Below are 19,170 nucleotides of genomic sequence, written 5' to 3'. Positions count from 1 at the left end.
AAATCCCAGAGTTTTGTTAGCAGATGATATCACGTTAGCAACATGTGCATTCCATGTTAGGTCATTAGATAATGACACGCCTAAGTATTTGAAAGATGAAACAGATTCTACGGACTCGTTAGCGATTTTGTATTGGAAGGCATGACTGCTTTTGCGGCGGGTAATGGAAAGAAGCTCTCATTTGCTAGGGTTGAGGGTCATAAGCCAATCTGCGCACCACTGTTCAATTTGGTTAAGGTCCTGCTGGAGGGCTTCTTGATCAGTTATGTTTGTTACTTGGCGGTAAATTACGCAGTCGTCAGCGAACATTCGAATTTGCCAGGATACATACTATGGGAGATCGTTAATATATATTAAAAAGAATAGGGGTGCAAGAACGGAGCCTTGTGTGACGCCGGATGTTACAGGGAGAGGGTTGGAACACTGGTTATTTAGAATGACTGACTGAAGGCGATTTGTTAAGAAGGCCTTGATCCAGTTTAGCAAATTAGGATATAGGTTTAGAATAGAAAGCTTTTGTATTAATTGTTTATGTGGAACTTTATCAAATGCTCTAGCGTAATCCAGAAAGATGGCGTCAACTTGAAGGTTAGCGTCCAGGTCAGCATGTAAGTCGTTGAGGAATATGGCTAGTTGTGTTTCGCATGAATACCCCTTGCGGAAACCGTGCTGGGATGGACGGAAGAAATTGTTAGCGGCTAAGAAATCCATTACCTGAGAGTATATGGCATGTTCCATGATCTTGCAGGGGACGCTAGTTATAGAAATAGGATGGTAGTTTAGGGGGGGGGGGGGGGGGATTTTTGTCACCTGATTTGTAGTGGACCGACCTTCCCAACTTTCCAGTTTTCCGGAATGAGACCTGTAGAGAGTGATTGCGAAAACAATAATTCAAGATACACTGCACAAATACATTTCGTGTTTTTTAGTAGTTTAGCGTTTATCTCGTCGTTGCCGGCTGACAAGGAAAGTTTCATTTTCTCAATTAAAGACGAGATGCCTGTTGAAGAAAAAGTTATTGCATCCATCGGTGAGGTGGCATTAGTAGGAGGTATCCTTGGAGGCGGGTTCCGCTCCTGGGTGAAAACTGATTAGAACGCCGTATTGAAGATGTTAGCGCTTTCTGTGTCGGAGGCTTGAATACCGGATGCATGAGTGAGAGTGATTGAATGTGATGGTGCGGGATTGATGACGCGCCAAAATTTTTTGGGGTTATCGCATAGCATGCGCGGTAGGTCACTGTTAAAATATGAGTGTTTAGCGTTGGTGACGGAAGTCAAGTACTCTTTTTCGGCTGAAAAGTAGTTTTGCCACGCTTCGGAATTGCTTTTAAATTTGGCAGAGCGAAAAAGCCGCTTTTTTATTCTCAAGTCGTTTTAGTGTTTCTTTATTTGAAGAAAATAGCGCCAGAGCATGCAAACCACGAAAAGACAAGGACGAGACACAAAGCCCTATGTGTCTCGTCTTATTGTCTTAGAAAACCAGGGTTTAGAGCGATTTTCACGAAAAGTTAGTGTAGGGATAAATTTTTGTGTTAGTTTAAGGAGTTTATCTTTAAATATTAGCCAATTCTCGTTGACAGATCTCTGTTTATAACTGGCTTCGAAAAGTGGGAAAAAAATGCTCAGTTCATGATTAATGGCATTGTAGTTACACTTGTCATACAGGGTGATTGTTTTCATTTGTGTTTCATGGCGCTCGGTGGGGAAGGAAAAATCTGCTTGATGACTTTATGATCGCTAATGGGCTCTAAGTACGTAATCGATGACAAACTGTCAGGATGAGAGCTTAGTATTAAGTCTAAAATGTTGCTCGAATCACCTGCGATGCGTGTTGGGCTGGTTACTAGTTGGTGAAGATTAAAGTTCAAACAAACATCTAGAAACTCCCTTGACTCTGCACGGATGGGCTGTGAATGAGAGCGGTTGAGCCAGTTTATTCCTGGATAATTAAAATCACCAAATAGAAGAATATGTGCGTTCGGATAAGATGTCATGAGCTGGTTTAGCATATTGTTGAGTTCACGAGAAAAGTTTGGGCTAGCATGCGGAGGCCTACCACACACGCCGATTATGACTGAATGCGGTGAAGTACGGCACAAAAGCCACGGTATCTCTAAGTTATATGGGAGACGGATGGGTGAACAAGATAATTCCGGTCCAGCAGCGATCTGTACGCCACCCCCTCGAGAATCTGTGCGGTCCTTTCGATAAACAGAAAAATTTGGCAAATCGGCAATAACTTCAGCATCAGTGATATCATTAGTAAACCAGGTTTCAGTTAATAACAGCATACTACTGTTAGATGATGCGACTAAGCTAGACACGCGTTCTCGTTTCGGCATAAAGCTGCGAATATTAGTGTAGGTTAAAGAGAACGAAAGATGATTACTTGGTAAAATACGGGGACAGTTTGGTCGCATTAGTGTCTTCAAGGCCATAAAATATTAGATTATTCCACCGCAATCGATTTTCGGCGTCGTCTAGGCGTGTTTCTAGTGCAGAGACTAAGCAGGCTGTCTGGCGGCGTTACTTCGGACAGTATCAAGGTCGGTTTGTAAGGTTTTTAGGGTTTGGTAGTGGTTCTCGAGATCAGTCATTCTTTCGCTCAGATTGGAGATGGTTTGGTTTGTCGTTAATAGTTGGTTTTTTAGTTCATCCACATCGGCGATGAGTTGAGATTGACTGGCTGAAATTTTTTGGAGCTCGGCAAGAATGGCGACAGAATCAGGACCGGGGTTAGTTTCAAAATCACCGGATAACAACAACAGAAGGGAGCGGGCAAAATCGGCAACGATAGCACTCAGACACTGTGGGCTTGGTAGCTGCACTAAGAAGTAGTTACTAGTTTTCTTTGCGAAAAGGCTGCATTGTTCACCAACCTGCATTGTCAGGAAGAGCGGATTAGTGGTCTTCGCCACGGAACAGCCACCAAGCCCAGGAAGTGTCGTTGACGGATGCTGCGGTTTTATACTTGAAGATGGTGATGTCGACTGTGATGGGGCGATCCAGGAGGCAGCGAGGGTTGGGCAGCTCCGTGGCGGCGTGTCGACGGCAGCGGTGACGTTGACGTAGCCAGCCTCAAATCCGCCGCAGCCAAGATTAATCGCAGGTAGGGATGACGAAGCCGACTGCGCAGTCGACAGGCCAGGCAGAAATGTGACGATGATCGTGACAAGCACCTGCATTTTCAGGAAGAGCGGATGAGTGGTCTTTGCCATGGCACAGCCACCAAGCCCCAAGCCCACCCCTATAAAAGGGGATGCATTAACAAAGTAAAATCACTCCTAAAGAAGATCGATCTTCCGATTGAAACGTCGAGTCGAATAAATATATTTCATTTAACGAAGCCTATACTTTGCTATATACTCTTGTCAGCAGTGAAGTACTTCATGCTTTTCCAACCTATTTTCTTCAATGGCTGCCATTAACGTTTCAAGGAAAGTTTTCTGGAAATTCCCACTCCACGCACCAACATGGGCCTTAATTGGAGATTCGCAGATGAAGCATCTCTACAACCACTTCGACGCTTCAAGCCTTTGCGCCCCGGCCTTCATTTCGCAACCCAGAGCCGGCATCAGCATTGTGAGAAACCTCCTTGACTTGGTGCCTCCCAGTGTCACCAGACTGATCCTTCATGTGGGTGCGAACGACCTCTACGGTTCAAGCACGGACACGGCCCTTAGCCACTATGTGGAAGCCATGAAGTTTATCCGCAACGCACGGCCTAAAATCGAGGTAGTGTATGCCACATTAGTATTGCCCCGGGCCCCTAATCGCCGACGAGGTTCTGGAAATAGGCGGACAGGGGAGAAATTCAATCAACGAGCCATTGAGTTCAACTGTAGACTGGTCCAACTGTGCGCCCAAACCCGAGACGTGTTCTACATCCACCACTCCCTGGAGGCCTTCCCCGCGACCAGAGTCCTAGCCGCTGACGGGGTGCACCCAAGTTTTGGAGGCATTTCGGTGCTCGCTTGGAATGTTTATAACCTTCTCCTCACTGCCAGACGACACTGCTTGGTCCCATGGCAGTATCACCTCACTTCCTCAGAGAAGATCCTCCCGTCCACCATGGAGCCCAGCACCCAAATAGCTTCGAGCTATTTTGAGGTCACAAGCAAAACAAATCATTATTCCAGTGGACCTGCAGTGCTAGATTTGCTGACCATCGCTGAAGCAGATAATTTCATCAAGCAAAGACAGACACCTGGCTTGCAAGGCTTCCGTCAGAAGATTCCTCCGAAACATTCCTCACGGAATCCGCCGTGAAGATCTTCAGCCGACGCCAGACCCCCGAGGGCAGCTTTGCTACCAACCCCAACACAGAGAGCCCCGGACTGTACGGTGTCTTCATTCGCCGCCAAACCAAGCAGACTTGCGGCGCTAGACCCCACACCCGAGAACCAGAGCTCAACAGCAAATGCTCCGTCCCCACTACCGGCACCCATTGTACAGGCCGAGGCGTCACCGGATGCCACGCCAACGAGCCCCGGATCAAGGATGACTCCCCCCCCTCCCTCAGCACCAACAACACTGGCTCCTGTATCCCGGCAAGCTTCCGTCATCATCCAGGACTTCGGGAATGACGCCACCACGCCGAAACAAAGGTATGACCTCAGACGAAGCTATGGCTCAGCCCAACGGCGGAAGTTTAAACAATACTGACGGGTCGACCAAGCTCACGCGCCCACCAGCTCTCCCCCTACTTGCGCCACACGCTGTCGGAATTTTTTAAAACTAATAAAAATTATTGATAAACTAATCAAGCACCAGCTCCACGTACAATCCCTTCATATATACCTTAAATCAGAAACTGTGACGAAAGCACTTTAGGCTCACTTAGCAAGCGAAACAGCATTGCATAAAGCCCGCCGACAAAGGTGGAGCCATAGTTATTTTATACACAGATAACTACATTCATACTAGACTCCAAACATCGTGGAGCAAACTATCAATAAACTCACAGATGAAGGTGAATTAGCACCCCCAGTAGGTAAGGCGCTCACGCCAAGAAATTCCTCCGCGGGGCGCTTCTACATGCTCCCGAAAATACACAAACAGAATCATCCAGGGAGACCGATTGTTTCTGTTATTGGCACAATAACAACCAATCTCAGAGTATATCGATTCTCTCATCAAACATATACCTACGAAACATCCATCTTACATACGCGACACTAATCACTTCCTGAAAGAATTATCCAATGTCACCTTCCCTCAAGGCGCTTTCCTAGTTAACCTGGACGTGGTATCACTCTACACTAACATCCCACATGACGCGGAATTCAGGCAATGGTCGGATCATATAAAGAATACAAAATGCTAGACACCCCTAGTCCAAGTACCGTCGAGACACTTGCAAATTTGGCCCTTAAACTTAACACCTTTGAATTCAACAACTCATATTATCTTCAAACTAGCGTTACAGCTATAGGCACAAAAATGGCTCCAAATTACGCCAACATATTTATGAACAAAATTGAATCACAATTTCTCTCCTCATATCTAACAAAACCAGCTTTTTACAAACGCTTTCTGGATGACATATTCATAGTTTGGACAGAAACCGAAGACGAAGTCATCCATTTTATCCCCCCATTCAACAAAATCCATCCCAATATCTCTTTCACACACACCTACTCAACCAATGAAATTAACTTTCTGGATGTTCTGGTTCGAGTAGAAGGAAGTACGTTAATCACTAGTGTCTATAAAATCCCAGAGACAGACAACAGTATCTTCAATTCAACAGCTGCCACCCACGCCACCGCAAAACTTCAATCCCATACTCACAGGCCATCATATTGAAACGAATTTGATCACGATCGGAAGATTTTCACGAAAATGCTAATCGCATATGGGACACTGTAAACAAACATTACCTATCTTCTATAATCAACGATGCCATTAAGAAGGCAGATGCACCTAATATTAATTATGTCATTAAGGAATGTCAGCCAACATCAAAGCTCTGTAATCTCATACTAACCTTCACAAATAATCTCACGAACGTTAACAACATCCTAAAAAACACTTTAATATCATAGAACAGAGTGACCAGCTTTCAAAATTTTTACAACGGTCCCCCATGTAACATATAGAAGACCAAAAATTCTGCAAAACCATGCTGTCCATTCGACAGTCAATAAACAGAGAGCAGCAGGTTGCGCACCTTGCGGAAAAAGCCGATGCCAAGTCTGCAAACACATGGAAACCACGGCACTGGCTAAAAGCACCCATTCAAATTTCAAGAATTCTACCCGGGAAGACCTAAATTGCGATTCCAGCAACATGGTTTACATGCTCGAGTGTGGCGACTCTCCAATGCAAAACATAGGCCAAACAGACGGTTCCTTCCGATTCAGATTTAATAACCACCGCTCACATGCTCAATCCCTCCAAAACCTCCCTCTTTCGAAACACCTCCGCGAGAAAGGCCCCGAGTTTGACAAACTTAAAATACCAATACTACACTCAAAAACACTCGTGAGCGCGAGCAACTAGAATCATATGTTATTTTTAAATTTAACACAGTACAAAATGGCATTCATGAAACTGACGGTGCCCTCACCTCTTTACCGAGGTCAGAGGCCTACAAAATTAAACAAAGCACCACTGATTCTGTCGTCTGAGGTCATACCCCTTTCTGCATGCCACATTTGTGCCTTACCTCCCCCCCCCCCCCCAGGTCTGCTCACCTTGTGGTCCCGTGAACGCCACATTCTTTTTTTCTTTTTCTTTTTTTTGGTTTTTAATTTGACTATGTAAGCTTACATTTTTACATTCCTTCCGATACGTCCGCTCAACCAGGCGTGAGTGCATTATTGCAGGGTGCGAAGAAAAAGCACTGCTTTAAAGGTTTTCTTTTTCCCATTTCACTTTCTTCCGAGGTTTTTTGCCTGCTCTTTTCGTTTTCTCGTTTTCTTTTTTTCTCTTGCCCGCTTTCTCTGTTTAGGGTCAGATACTTTTTCCTGCCAAGTTCCCGCATTTTTGTGGGAAAGTTGCTCCACGGCCACGCACCTGCCGAACACCTCGGAGCTGGACACGCCTGTCAATAAGCAAGCCTGTGGTGCTTAACAAAGCAGAGGCCGCATCTGGACGTTGTATTTTCTTACTAAGCACCTGTTCCTCGCACTCTCTGTCTTTTTTTTCGTGTGGGTTGCACTGCCTCTAATAATTTTTATCTGTATTTTTCTTCTATGTGCTTTGTGTTTCCCACTTACCTGCTCTGTGCCCACCCCTATAAAAGGGGATGCATTAACAAAGTAAAATCACTCCTGAAGAAGATCTGTCTTCCGATCGAAACGTCGAGTCGAATAAATAAGTTTCCTTTAACGAAGCGTATACTTCGCTATATACAGGGTCTGTTCTGAAAGTAGTAGGACTCATTTTTTTAATAAAATTTATTCATGAGAATAGTGCAAACGATTATAATTCTTCAAAGTGGCACCCTTCTGCACCCACACGCTGCTGCCAATGAGTTTTCCAATTTTTGTGAGCCTCCAAAAACGCCTGGACCGAAATGCTGTTCAGCTCCCTCGTCACGGCCTGTCGAACCGCCTCTACTGATCCGTTCTTTCCCTTTTAGCGTCGATTTTATTCTCGGGAATAGAAAAAAAGTCTGGCGGGGCCAGGTCGGGGCTGTAGGGAGGCTCAGGCAGCGTTGCCAGCTTGTGCTGGGCAAAATATCGGGGTCCTCATTCACGTGATGAAGAAGATCCTGGCAGATCGCTTTCCGGTTGGACTTTAGCTCCTCTCACAACACTCCCGGCGCCAACTTCGCGCACATTTCCCTCATGGCTAAGCTTTCTGTCACGATCTCAAAAACCTGGGTTTGGGGGATGTTCAAGTCATCAGCGATCATTCTTATACTCATCCTATGATCGGTGTTCAGTAAATGTTTCACTCGCTACACATTTTCGTTGGTCTTGCTGCTAGAAGGGCGTCCGGAACGGTCGTCGTCGTCTACTCTTTCCTTGCCTTCACGGAACAGCTTGTGCCACTCAAAAAACACCTGATCTACCCATGGCAGCGTTACTGTAGGCCTCCTTAATCATGTCGTGAGTCTCTTTGCCCGTTACTAAGATTTACACAAAATTTGATCGCGCGTCGCTGATCCAGTAAACGCTCCATGATTCTGCGTGACGACACATTTCGACAGGAGTTCACAGTACAAGCGACTTGCTCTCTTCAACGGCCGAGCGCCGACTGCCGATTTTCCCCAGCATTCCCAATATCCCCCTTCAACGATCCGGCACGCGGAGACAGCCTCTCGTCCTCCCGTTCGCCCAGGAAAAAACCAGTCCTACTACTTTGAGAACAGATCCTGTACTCTTCCAACCAGTCAAGTATTTCATGCTTCACTAAGTCTGAAAAATAAAATATGTCTGAAAAATAAAAAGCTTTCTGTAATTGTACATACGGGTCATCTATCGAAAAGCTGAAACACCTGATTAGCTGCGCTCAAATTTTGCACTAGGAAATAACGTAATCGCTGGCAATTTTTTTCTTGACCAATACTGCAGGTGCTGACCATGGAATGTTGGATGGCTGGATGACATCGCCTTTTATCATTTCGCGCACTTGTCCTTGTATGGTTTCCCCCTCCTTCAAGGGAACGCTGTACAGCGGTTGGGCAGTCGGGTGCGTTGCGGTGTCGACAATAACTCTTCGCTTGGCGACGAGCATCTGGAGAGCTCTGGATGTTGTCGCCAAAGAGTCGTTGGACCGATGCAAAAGAGAAAGCAGTTCACGTATTTGAGAAAGCTCAAGCTTCGGATCGATGTACAGGGGCAACATTGCACGATCTCGGGACTAGGGCGGAGCCGCCTCCTCTGGTAGCGCAACAGCTTCGCGACCGTCGCCATCCTCGTCCATTTGGGCTATAACTAACCCTTTCGTCAGCTGCTGGATCTTGGTCCTGAAGTTTGTCACGACGATGTTGGCACGCCCTTGCTAAACGTTTGCGATCCCTCGCGCAAAAATAGCGCCCCGTGTAAGTAGCATCTGGACATTGCCGTCCGGAACGCTTTCGCCACATGCGGTTGTATCGGCTCGGACCGGCAGGAAAATGGTCGCAATGGCGGCAAGTGAACATGGTCGGCATCAACTTTCATCCCAGCGCGAGTGGCCCTGGGAGGTTTCAGCAAAACGGTTTACGCTTCCAAGAGTGCCGGTCGACACCTGGGACATTTCAACATAGGCAGAGGTTCTTTGCTTCGTTCCACCCCGCTAACCACAACTCAAGGCGACAGGGAGGCGAGAGGTGGAGCTGATACCAGCGATGAAGAACGTCGAAGGTAGTCCTGTATCTCGTGGGTTTGTTCATCGTAAGGGAGGCGCTGATCAGCCCGGTTGAAAAGTCTCAGGCCGAGTTCACGATACGGACAGTAGCGATACATGTGGTCAAGCTCACCGCAGTGGAAGCACAGCGGTCGCTGGTTTGCAGTCCTCTAGATATGTCTTCCTGCGGCCCAGTGGTCCCAGGCGTGCATCAGACGGAGGCAGGAAGTCGCAGCGTCTAGGGTGGAATAGGCAAAACTCTGGCACTGGTGATGAGTGGGAGGCGGACGACAGACGCTGGTGGCGTAGGTCAGAGCAGAATGGTCGGCTGCAGAATTGGAACAACTTCTGGTTTCAGCGTGCGTCGCACTTCTGCCGAATAACCAACGCGATGGAGACAGATGCAGGCTGCTCAGAAGCTGGGAAGAACTTTTTGACCTCCTCGCGGATGACGTCGCGGAGTATTTCGCAAATATCTGGGAGGCCAACACCGCCCAGGCTAGACGAGGCAAGACTCAGTTGCTGAAAGTGGTTGGTCAGTCGCTGAAAGTGGCTGGTTATTGTCGCAAATGCGCGTTCCATGCTGGTCTCTACAGCGAGCAATCTGGCTACTGTGGTCGGAGCATTGTGGATGAGATCTCAAAAGATGTCGTTGCAGACAGCCCTCATAAAGGCCTGCACCTATTTCTCTTCTGTAACCCGATGGTCAGCGCAGGCACTCAGATGCAGCACGTCTTCGACGAGCTTTTGACACTTTCGGGGGGATCCAGGACACTAGCGTGGAGAAGATCTTCAGCTCGCTGTCGCCGGTGCTGGTTCGCGAAAATGCGTACCAGTTCGCTTTTACACGTCTCCTATGATGTTAGCGAAACCTCGTTGTTCTCGAACCAGTATTTCGCTGTGGCATCCAAAGAGAAGTATAGGTTCTGCAGGTATTGGTCGGATGTCCACCCATTATAACGAGCTACCCATTCATCAGTGCACAAAAGGAACAGGGAGTTAGCCGCTGTTCGGACTTGCGGCTACCTGGATTGCTCCAAAACGACGACCGTCGTTGACCAGCGAAGCTTTTTATAGCTGAGCGCAGACGTCAGTAAAGGGGAAGGGGGAGTTGCCAGAAGGACAGCTTGTGCCGACACGTGTGCAGCCGTTGCAGCAGCACATTGATGCGCCAGCGAAGGGGCGGCGATGCCTCAGCTCCAGAACACTTGATCGTCGTCGAAGTAGCGCACTGCATAGAACGAACAGGGAGTGAGCCGCTGTTTGGATTTGCGGCTGCCTGGATTACTCCAACATGACGAACTTCGGTGACCAGCGAATCTTTTTATAGCTGAGCGCAGACGTCAGTAAAGGCCAAGGGGGAGTTACGATTAGGATAGCTTGTGCCGACACCTGTGCAGCTGTTTTACCAGCACAGTGAAGTGGCAGCGAAGGGGTGGTGAGGGCTCAGCTCCAGCACACTTGATCATCGTCAAAGTAGCGCACTGCATAGAAGGAAGAGGGAGTTAGCCGCTGTTGGTATTTGCGGCTGCCTGGATTACTCCAAAATGACGACCGTCGTTGACCAGCGAATCTTTTCATAGCTGAGCGCAGACGTCATTAAAGGCCAAGGGGGAGTTACCATTAGGAGAGCTTGTGCCGACACGTGTGCAGTTGTCGCACCAGCACAGTGATGTGGCAGCCAAGGGGCGGCGGTCGCTCAGCTCCAGAACACTTGATCGTTGTCGAAGTAGCACACGGCTTAGAAGGAACAGGTAGTTAGTCGCTGTTGTTACTTGCGGCTGCCTCGATTACTCCAACTGTGCATGGAGCAGCTGTGCGCTGTGGATGGAGCGGACCATTTACGACTTCATCCTGGGCAACATAAAGGGAGCAAGGTTTTCAAAGAAGCCAAAAAGTAGCCACGAGGCAGAGGAATACGAGTCTTATCACGGCGGAACGCCGCAGAGATCGGCACGGTAAGAGGAAGTGGCCAAGGAAGCGGAAGCAGGCTAGTTTAAGCTACGAAACACTAAGGGAGCCAATTAAGGGGGAATAATGGCTGAAAATTCACTACATGAACGCTCCTAAGAAGAGAAATCCTTCTTGTGAGAAAGGTGCGGCATGCAAGTAGTAAGCCGCGAGAAGTCGAAGGAAAGGCGAGGCAGCGGTCACAACGTGTCACAAGCGCAGAAGGAAGCTCAGAAAAACAAAAAACTGCAAGAGTGCAAAGTGTCCTGAATTGCTACAAACTCAGTATAGTGCACACTATGGGCATAATCCGCGAGCTGCTCTGCACGTTGCTTCGCTTTTTTTCTGTGGCGCTGCCGGGTACCAGAGTATCGCCAAAAATGTGTTGATAGCAATTACTATTGTGAGCATGTGTGTTTTAAAACGTGCCTTAATCTCGCAATTGCCCTTTTCTTATGTGGATTCCGGCTCAAATCGCTCTTGTATCTATGGAAGATCTCAGGAATGATAAAAAAATGATATTGTAGAAGGCCAACTTGACAAAGAAATGGAGTCGAGGGTCGAAGAGACCCTTGTTGCGGCAAAAAACTTGTGTGGAGAGCCTCAGGCGCTAAATACAGGAAGCATAAGTACGGAATATATGCCCAAACGTGCCCTGAATTTGTGTGTTCCGTGTTAATAATTGTGTTTGTGTGTGGCCGAGTTCTGACGTGTAGTTTGACAATTGCCGAGTGTCTTGTATGGAAGGATGTTGTAGTGATGTATGTATATTGTGTGGGAATTCTGGCTTTCCGCCGTCGCCTTTGCGCGGCTAGCCGGCCTCCCGCGTTGTTTCTCCTCTTTCCCTTGCTCCCGCCTCAGGCGGTGGAGAGGCGGCTGGGTGACTAATCACTGTCATTTAGCCACAGCTCCGCCCCGGCTCCCCAAGGGCCTTTGCCATTGGCGCCTTTTGGCGGGAATTCGGGACCCCGCTTTGGGCGGCCGCGCGCCGCGCGACCGTCCGAGCGGGGCCCAGAGAGAGAGAGATCCCTCCGAGACAGCGTAAGGTGCGTACGTTATTGTTTGTCCGTGCCGGCCTTGCCGTTCGGACCAGTGCTTACTCGAGCTCGCCCGCACGTGTCCTCTGACCTGCAGCGGCTCGAGCCTTTCCAGCGGGGTCCAGCGACCTCTGACAGGCGTACCTTGCGTTGAATGCCCACTCTCTCTCGCAACCGGCCCAACGGTCGACACGAGAGAGAGATCACAGCACTGCCGCGGGGACATTCTCCTGCAGCGGCATGTTAGCGGCGCGCATTACTCTGGTCGCTTCGTGCGCGCAGCGGAGCCTTGCTCCTCGCGCGCCCCCGGGACGGGGTGACGATTGAGTGTGTGTGTACTGCTGAAGGACGACGTAAATAAACGTCTCCTTAGTGAACTTGGAGGCCTATTTCTTTGCGGCGAATCGCTCTCCTCCCAGCGGAGGTTGAGTGCGCTGCAGCGGTGTCCCAGTGTGTGTGTGGTGACGGCTGATCGGGGCCCTTGGCTCGCGCGAAGCTCGAACCCGCGGTGGGTGGTGGCCTGTGTCCACTTAGAAACCCACAATTGTCACGTAGTGGTGGCTGCAGTCCGGCGAACAGGAACACAGCGAGGATGTCTTCGAAACGAAGCTCTTTATTCGGGCTGACTTGCGGCCGCAAAGAACGGAATCACTGGGCGGCGGCGTAGCAACAAGCGTGCTCGGCGGTCGTCGAACAGAATGCCCGCCACTGTCGGCCGTGCTCTTTTTAAAGCTGTTAGCGAGCATTGGAGATAAAGCTTAGGAAGTTACTAGAACATTCTGGAACAAACTAGAACCGGCTCCGTCCGCATGCGATCAATCGAGATAAATCTAAGCGCGTCTTGCGTCACAAACGAAGCGATAAAGCGGCGCGTCGGCAGCCTTGAAGCATGAACAAAGAAATACTACAAACGAGCGCTACAAATATCCGCGGCATTACTCCCCTCTCAAAGAAGCATCGACTCGATGCTTTAGAACATAAGCGTAGAAAGTTGGGCTAGTTGGTTGGTAGTACTATTATGATACATTCCAGCGGCTAAAAAGACACGGACGAAGGTAGACGAGACAGGACGAACGCCGGACTTCAACTGAGGTTTATTTCACAAACAGCGATAATATACAAAAGGGGGCGCAAGGAAAAGTAATCCGTGACAAGATTAACCCATAATCAAAAAAGTGCAGAAGGCTCCTTTGCCATGCCACTCATGTTTTCCACATCGGCGCACCTACTATCTATCGCCTACCTGGCTGAATCCACCCGTTTGCCTTCAGGTAATCTATTTCTTTTTTGTTTAGCGCCACAGAAGGGCTGCTGACGCAGTTTTCTTTGTCATTGAAAATACTGAACGCTTCAAAAATTTCTCGGCTCTTTTGAGTCTTAAATCTGCGCATCACACTTGTCCTTTCTAAAAACGCCTTACATGCTGGCTTGTGTGAGCAACGGCGAATGTGGTCGGCTAGGTGACCTCCGCCAGATAACGAATGGGCTGTCCGGCGATGCTCTAGCAAGCGTTCGTTGAGGCAGCGTCCCGTCTGTCCGATATACCGTCTGCCACAGGCGAGGGGGATGCTGTATACAACACCAACTTCACATTGAACAAGAGGTTTGATGTGCTTAATTTTGCACATAGGCCTCTTTTTGGCGTCATTCACCAGGCGGCACATGCGTCCCAGCTTTTCCGGGGCCGAAAATACTACACGCACGCCACACTTGTCGCCGACCTTCTTGAGGCGGTGTGAGACCTGATGCCAGTAGGGCACAACGACAGGTCGCTGTTTGGTACGTGCATTTTCCCTTGGCTTGCACCGCCCACCAGATTTCACCTCGCGAATCTGGGTTTCCACCACAGATGCCAGAATTTCTCCTGGATACCCAGCCTTATCCAATCGCCTTAGTTGGGCATGGACGCTGTCACGCACTTGATGTTCGCACGACTTGGCAAGAGCAGACCGGAAGCAATTTTTTGCTATAGCTCTTTTCACGAGCTTGGAATGGGCCGAATCATAGTTCAGAATTTGTTTCTTCGACCGTGGCTTATACTGCCAGCACACACGCGTTTCTTCAAAAATAAGGCACACATCAAGGAACTGGATGCGACCTTCCTGCGGTAATTGGTGAGTGAACTTCATTCCGAATGCATTATCAGCAAATATTTCCAGAATGTTGTTCACATCGATACCTCTATCCTGAGCAGCAATCACATTTACTACCACCAGGTAGTCGTCAACATACCTAAACACTTTCTGCACGTTGGCGTTGTAAAGGGACGCCTGAATACGCTTGTCAATACTAGATAAAAATATATCACTTAAAAGTGGTGCTAGGCAGGAGCCTATGCACACTCCTTCTTTTTGGATGAAATGGCGCTCATTAAAGGTGACAAAGGTAGATGACAAGTAAAACTTTAAAAGCTCTAAAAAGTTGTCGGTGGATAACCCTGTCCTGTTCTGAAAGGCCACCGGCCCAGTGTCTTCAATAAAATTCCTTACAGCGCGGAAAAGTTCAGGATGAGGTATAGAATAGAACAATTCTTCAACGTCAATAGAAAACGCGAACATTTCTTTGCCTGAAGCATCAGATCGAGAGAAATAATCAATAACATCGTTAGAATTCTTAACCAGAAACGGATCTTCTAGCGGAATATCTCTAAGGTGCTTCTGCAGGAACCTGGACAGGTTGCCCTGCCAAGACCCTTTTTCTGTCACAATAGCCCTAAACGGTACACATTCTTTATGTGTTTTGCCGAAAAGAAAACACTCAGTGATTTTTCATCTGCATGTATCATAATCATCTGAATGTATCATAATAGTACTACCAACCAACTAGCCCAACTTTCTACGCTTAATGACATACTTTCTAGTACAATGGGCCCTGTGATTCCTCGTTTTTTGTGTGTAAATCCTTCTTCGACGCTCGTCAATCTTCTAGCCGTGACCACTTGTCGTGCAAGGGAACTCACGTTTGCTCTTGACCACCACCTCGTTCTACCTGGCGTCAATTCGCTCTTCACTCCGTGCTTTCCATCTGCGCGCCATGCTAGAAGGATGATGAAGATTCTGCGTTCCGAGCTGTGGAGACAGATCAGGCATCTGCAAAACCAACTGCGCAGCTTCACCGCTTCGCTCATGTCTGGCCAGAATGGTGAACCGCTTTTCCGGACGCTTACTCGTGAAGCCGCAAGGACTACGGATTTGCTGTGGAATGTGTGTCTTGCAAATTTGTGCGCCTTGAGGAAAGCACAAGTGCGGAAGAAATCCACAGCTAACAAAGTGACCTGCATCGGTGAGTGTTCCTTGCCTGAAAAGGTCGAAGCAGTGCTGAGCCAAGGCCCAAAGTTTTGTGTTGAGCCTAAAGAAGATGCCGTGCGGTTCCTGTCCACTGTCAGAGATGTGGCGGCAGCAGCAAGCCCAGATGACCAGGATCGATGTATTGCAGAAGGAGTAGATTGCTTACGACATAGGGGCGTCGCGCTTGCCGCCAATCTCCCCGTTAGATCTACCGTTAATTACCTGAAAAGCAAAGATATTGCTCTCTTGGTTGCGGACAAAGAGGGTGGTTTTGTTGTAATGCCAAAAACATTGTTTACACAAAAAGCAAATGAGGCAATGTGTAAAAATTTCGTTCCCAGAACAGTGTCGCTAGCTAAAGCGAAGAAAATGGCTATTGCTTTATGTGAAGAACTCAACCTGGATTCACTAAGAAAGAGCATCAACGCTGCAGATGAAAAATCACTGAGTGTTTTCTTTTCGGCAAAAACACATAAAGAATGTGTACCGTTTAGGGCTATTGTGACAGAAAAAGGGTCTTGGCAGGGCAACCTGTCCAGGTTCCTGCAGAAGCACCTTAGAGATATTCCGCTAGAAGATCCGTTTCTGGTTAAGAATTCTAACGATGTTATTGATTATTTCTCTCGATCTGATGCTTCAGGCAAAGAAATGTTCGCGTTTTCTATTGACGTTGAAGAATTGTTCTATTCTATACCTCATCCTGAACTTTTCCGCGCTGTAAGGAATTTTATTGAAGACACTGGGCCGGTGGCCTTTCAGAACAGGACAGGGTTATCCACCGACAACTTTTTAGAGCTTTTAAAGTTTTACTTGTCATCTACCTTTGTCACCTTTAATGAGCGCCATTTCATCCAAAAAGAAGGAGTGTGCATAGGCTCCTGCCTAGCACCACTTTTAAGTGATATATTTTTATCTAGTATTGACAAGCGTATTCAGGCGTCCCTTTACAACGCCAACGTGCAGAAAGTGTTTAGGTATGTTGACGACTACCTGGTGGTAGTAAATGTGATTGCTGCTCAGGATAGAGGTATCGATGTGAACAACATTCTGGAAATATTTGCTGATAATGCATTCGGAATGAAGTTCACTCACGAATTACCGCAGGAAGGTCGCATCCAGTTCCTTGATGTGTGCCTTATTTTTGAAGAAACGCGTGTGTGCTGGCAGTATAAGCCACGGTCGAAGAAACAAATTCTGAACTATGATTCGGCCCATTCCAAGCTCGTGAAAAGAGCTATAGCAAAAAATTGCGTCCGGTCTGCTCTTGCCAAGTCGTGCGAACATCAAGTGCGTGACAGCGTCCATGCCCAACTAAGGCGATTGGGTAAGGCTGGGTATCCAGGAGAAATTCTGGCATCTGTGGTGGAAACCCAGATTCGCGAGGTGAAATCTGGTGGGCGGTGCAAGCCAAGGGAAAATGCACGTACCAAACAGCGACCTGTCGTTGTGCCCTACTGGCATCAGGTCTCACACCGCCTCAAGAAGGTCGGCGACAAGTGTGGCGTGCGTGTAGTATTTTCGGCCCCGGAAAAGCTGGGACGCATGTGCCGCCTGGTGAATGACGCCAAAAAGAGGCCTATGTGCAAAATTAAGCACATCAAACCTCTTGTTCAATGTGAAGTTGGTGTTGTATACAGCATCCCCCTCGCCTGTGGCAGACGGTATATCGGACAGACGGGACGCTGCCTCAACGAACGCTTGCTAGAGCATCGCCGGACAGCCCATTCGTTATCTGGCGGAGGTCACCTAGCCGACCACATTCGCCGTTGCTCACACAAGCCAGCATGTAAGGCGTTTTTAGAAAGGACAAGTGTGATGCGCAGATTTAAGACTCAAAAGAGCCGAGAAATTTTTGAAGCGTTCAGTATTTTCAATGACAAAGAAAACTGCGTCAGCAGCCCTTCTGTGGCGCTAAACAAAAAAGAAATAGATTACCTGAAGGCAAACGGGTGGATTCAGCCAGGTAGGCGATAGATAGTAGGTGCGCCGATGTGGAAAACATGAGTGGCATGGCAAAGGAGCCTTCTGCACTTTTTTGATTATGGGTTAATCTTGTCACGGATTATTTTTCCTTGCGCCCCCTTTTGTATATTATCGCTGTTTGTGAAATAAACCTCAGTTGAAGTCCGGCGTTCGTCCTGTCTCGTCTACCTTCGTCCGTGTCTTTTTAGCCGCTGGAATGTATCATTTTAGAACATAAATCGGCTATAAACAATCAAAAGCGGATTGTGAAAAAATAAACACCGAATGTGGAAACACTGTGTCCTCTAGCGTGCATGATAGGGCTTTAGGCGTACGATAACATCCCGGATAACATCCCGCAGGTTGCCTCCGAATGCTGTGCCATCGGAGAGGGCAGTCGAGGTCACTTGGGGCTGTCGAGGAAAATGACGCGCTCGTGCTTCCAAGGTTCTCTCTATGGCGGCTGCTTCACTGGTGAATTCTGCGACCGTCTTCGGTGGGTTGCGAATCAGACCGCCGAAAAGTGCCTCTTTAGTACCACGCATTAAAAGCTCCACCTTCTTCTCCTCCGTGATGCCAGGATCGACTCGTCGAAAAAGGCGCCTCATATCTTCTACATATGCGGTCACTGACTCGTTCGGGTTTTGCATGCTTGACTGTAGAAGTAGCTGAGCTCTTTCCTTCCTGATGATGCTCGTGAAGGCCCTCAGGAACTCCCATTTAAATAATTCCCACGTCGCTAGAGAATCTTCGTTGTTCTCGAACCATATGCTCGCTGGTCCTTCCAAAGCGAAGAAGACGTGGCTCATTTTAGTCTGGTCGTCCCAACTGTTACACACTGCGACACGCTCAAACTGTTGCAGCCATTCCTCGGGATCCTCGCCCGGTGAAGCGTGGAACGTGGGCGGCAGTCGGGGCTGGTGTAAAATAACGGGGGTCGGTGTCGTAGCCATGGCTGAAGTCAAAATTGATGGGTCCTGCTTCGCTCGCCTGCGGTCCGGTAACAGTCCGAATTCTGGTGGACACCTCTGGAGACGACGGCTGCTTCGCCCTTCGCCTTCGGGGGGGGGGGTGGGGGGCGGCTTCTGCGGCTTTCGCGTGAGCTTCTTCGAGACGGCTAGGGCTGCTCTGACGGCTCCCAGGGGGTGAGGGCGACAGGGACATCCGTTAGCGCCTCCACCAGATGTCACGTAGTGGTGGCTGCAGTCCGGCGAACAGGAACGCAGCGAGGATGTCTTTGAAACGAACCTCTTTATTCGGGCTGACTTGCGCCCGCAAATAACGGAATCACTCGATCACTCGGCGGCTGCGTAGAAAGTGAAGTTTATTTTGTTCTTTGTTAACATAAAAAATACAAAACAAAACAGCTGAACTTAATGCTCTGGTCAGTCAAGCACATGGCTGCCTCTTCTGCTGTTTCATTGGATTTTGTTCTGATTGTTTCTGAGTCGATGCGGTCACTGTTATCATTCACAGCCACAACTGCAATGGCATTCGTATGTTTGTATTCTGCCGCATCTACATGAATTTTTCCCCCACACTGTCCTTATTTATTACGTAAGGCTTTGACTCGTGCTTGTCTCGTACCCTCGTGGCGTATGGAGTAATGTTTTTGGCAAATAGTTGGATTAGTAAGGCTGCCCTATAGTC

Source organism: Amblyomma mixtum, chromosome 6 (genome assembly GCF_055824585.1).
Source record: "Amblyomma mixtum isolate Tamu chromosome 6, ASM5582458v1, whole genome shotgun sequence".
NCBI lineage: Eukaryota > Metazoa > Arthropoda > Arachnida > Ixodida > Ixodidae > Amblyomma > Amblyomma mixtum.
The sequence above is the reverse complement of the archived record's forward strand: the minus strand, read 5'-3'. Positions refer to the sequence as shown.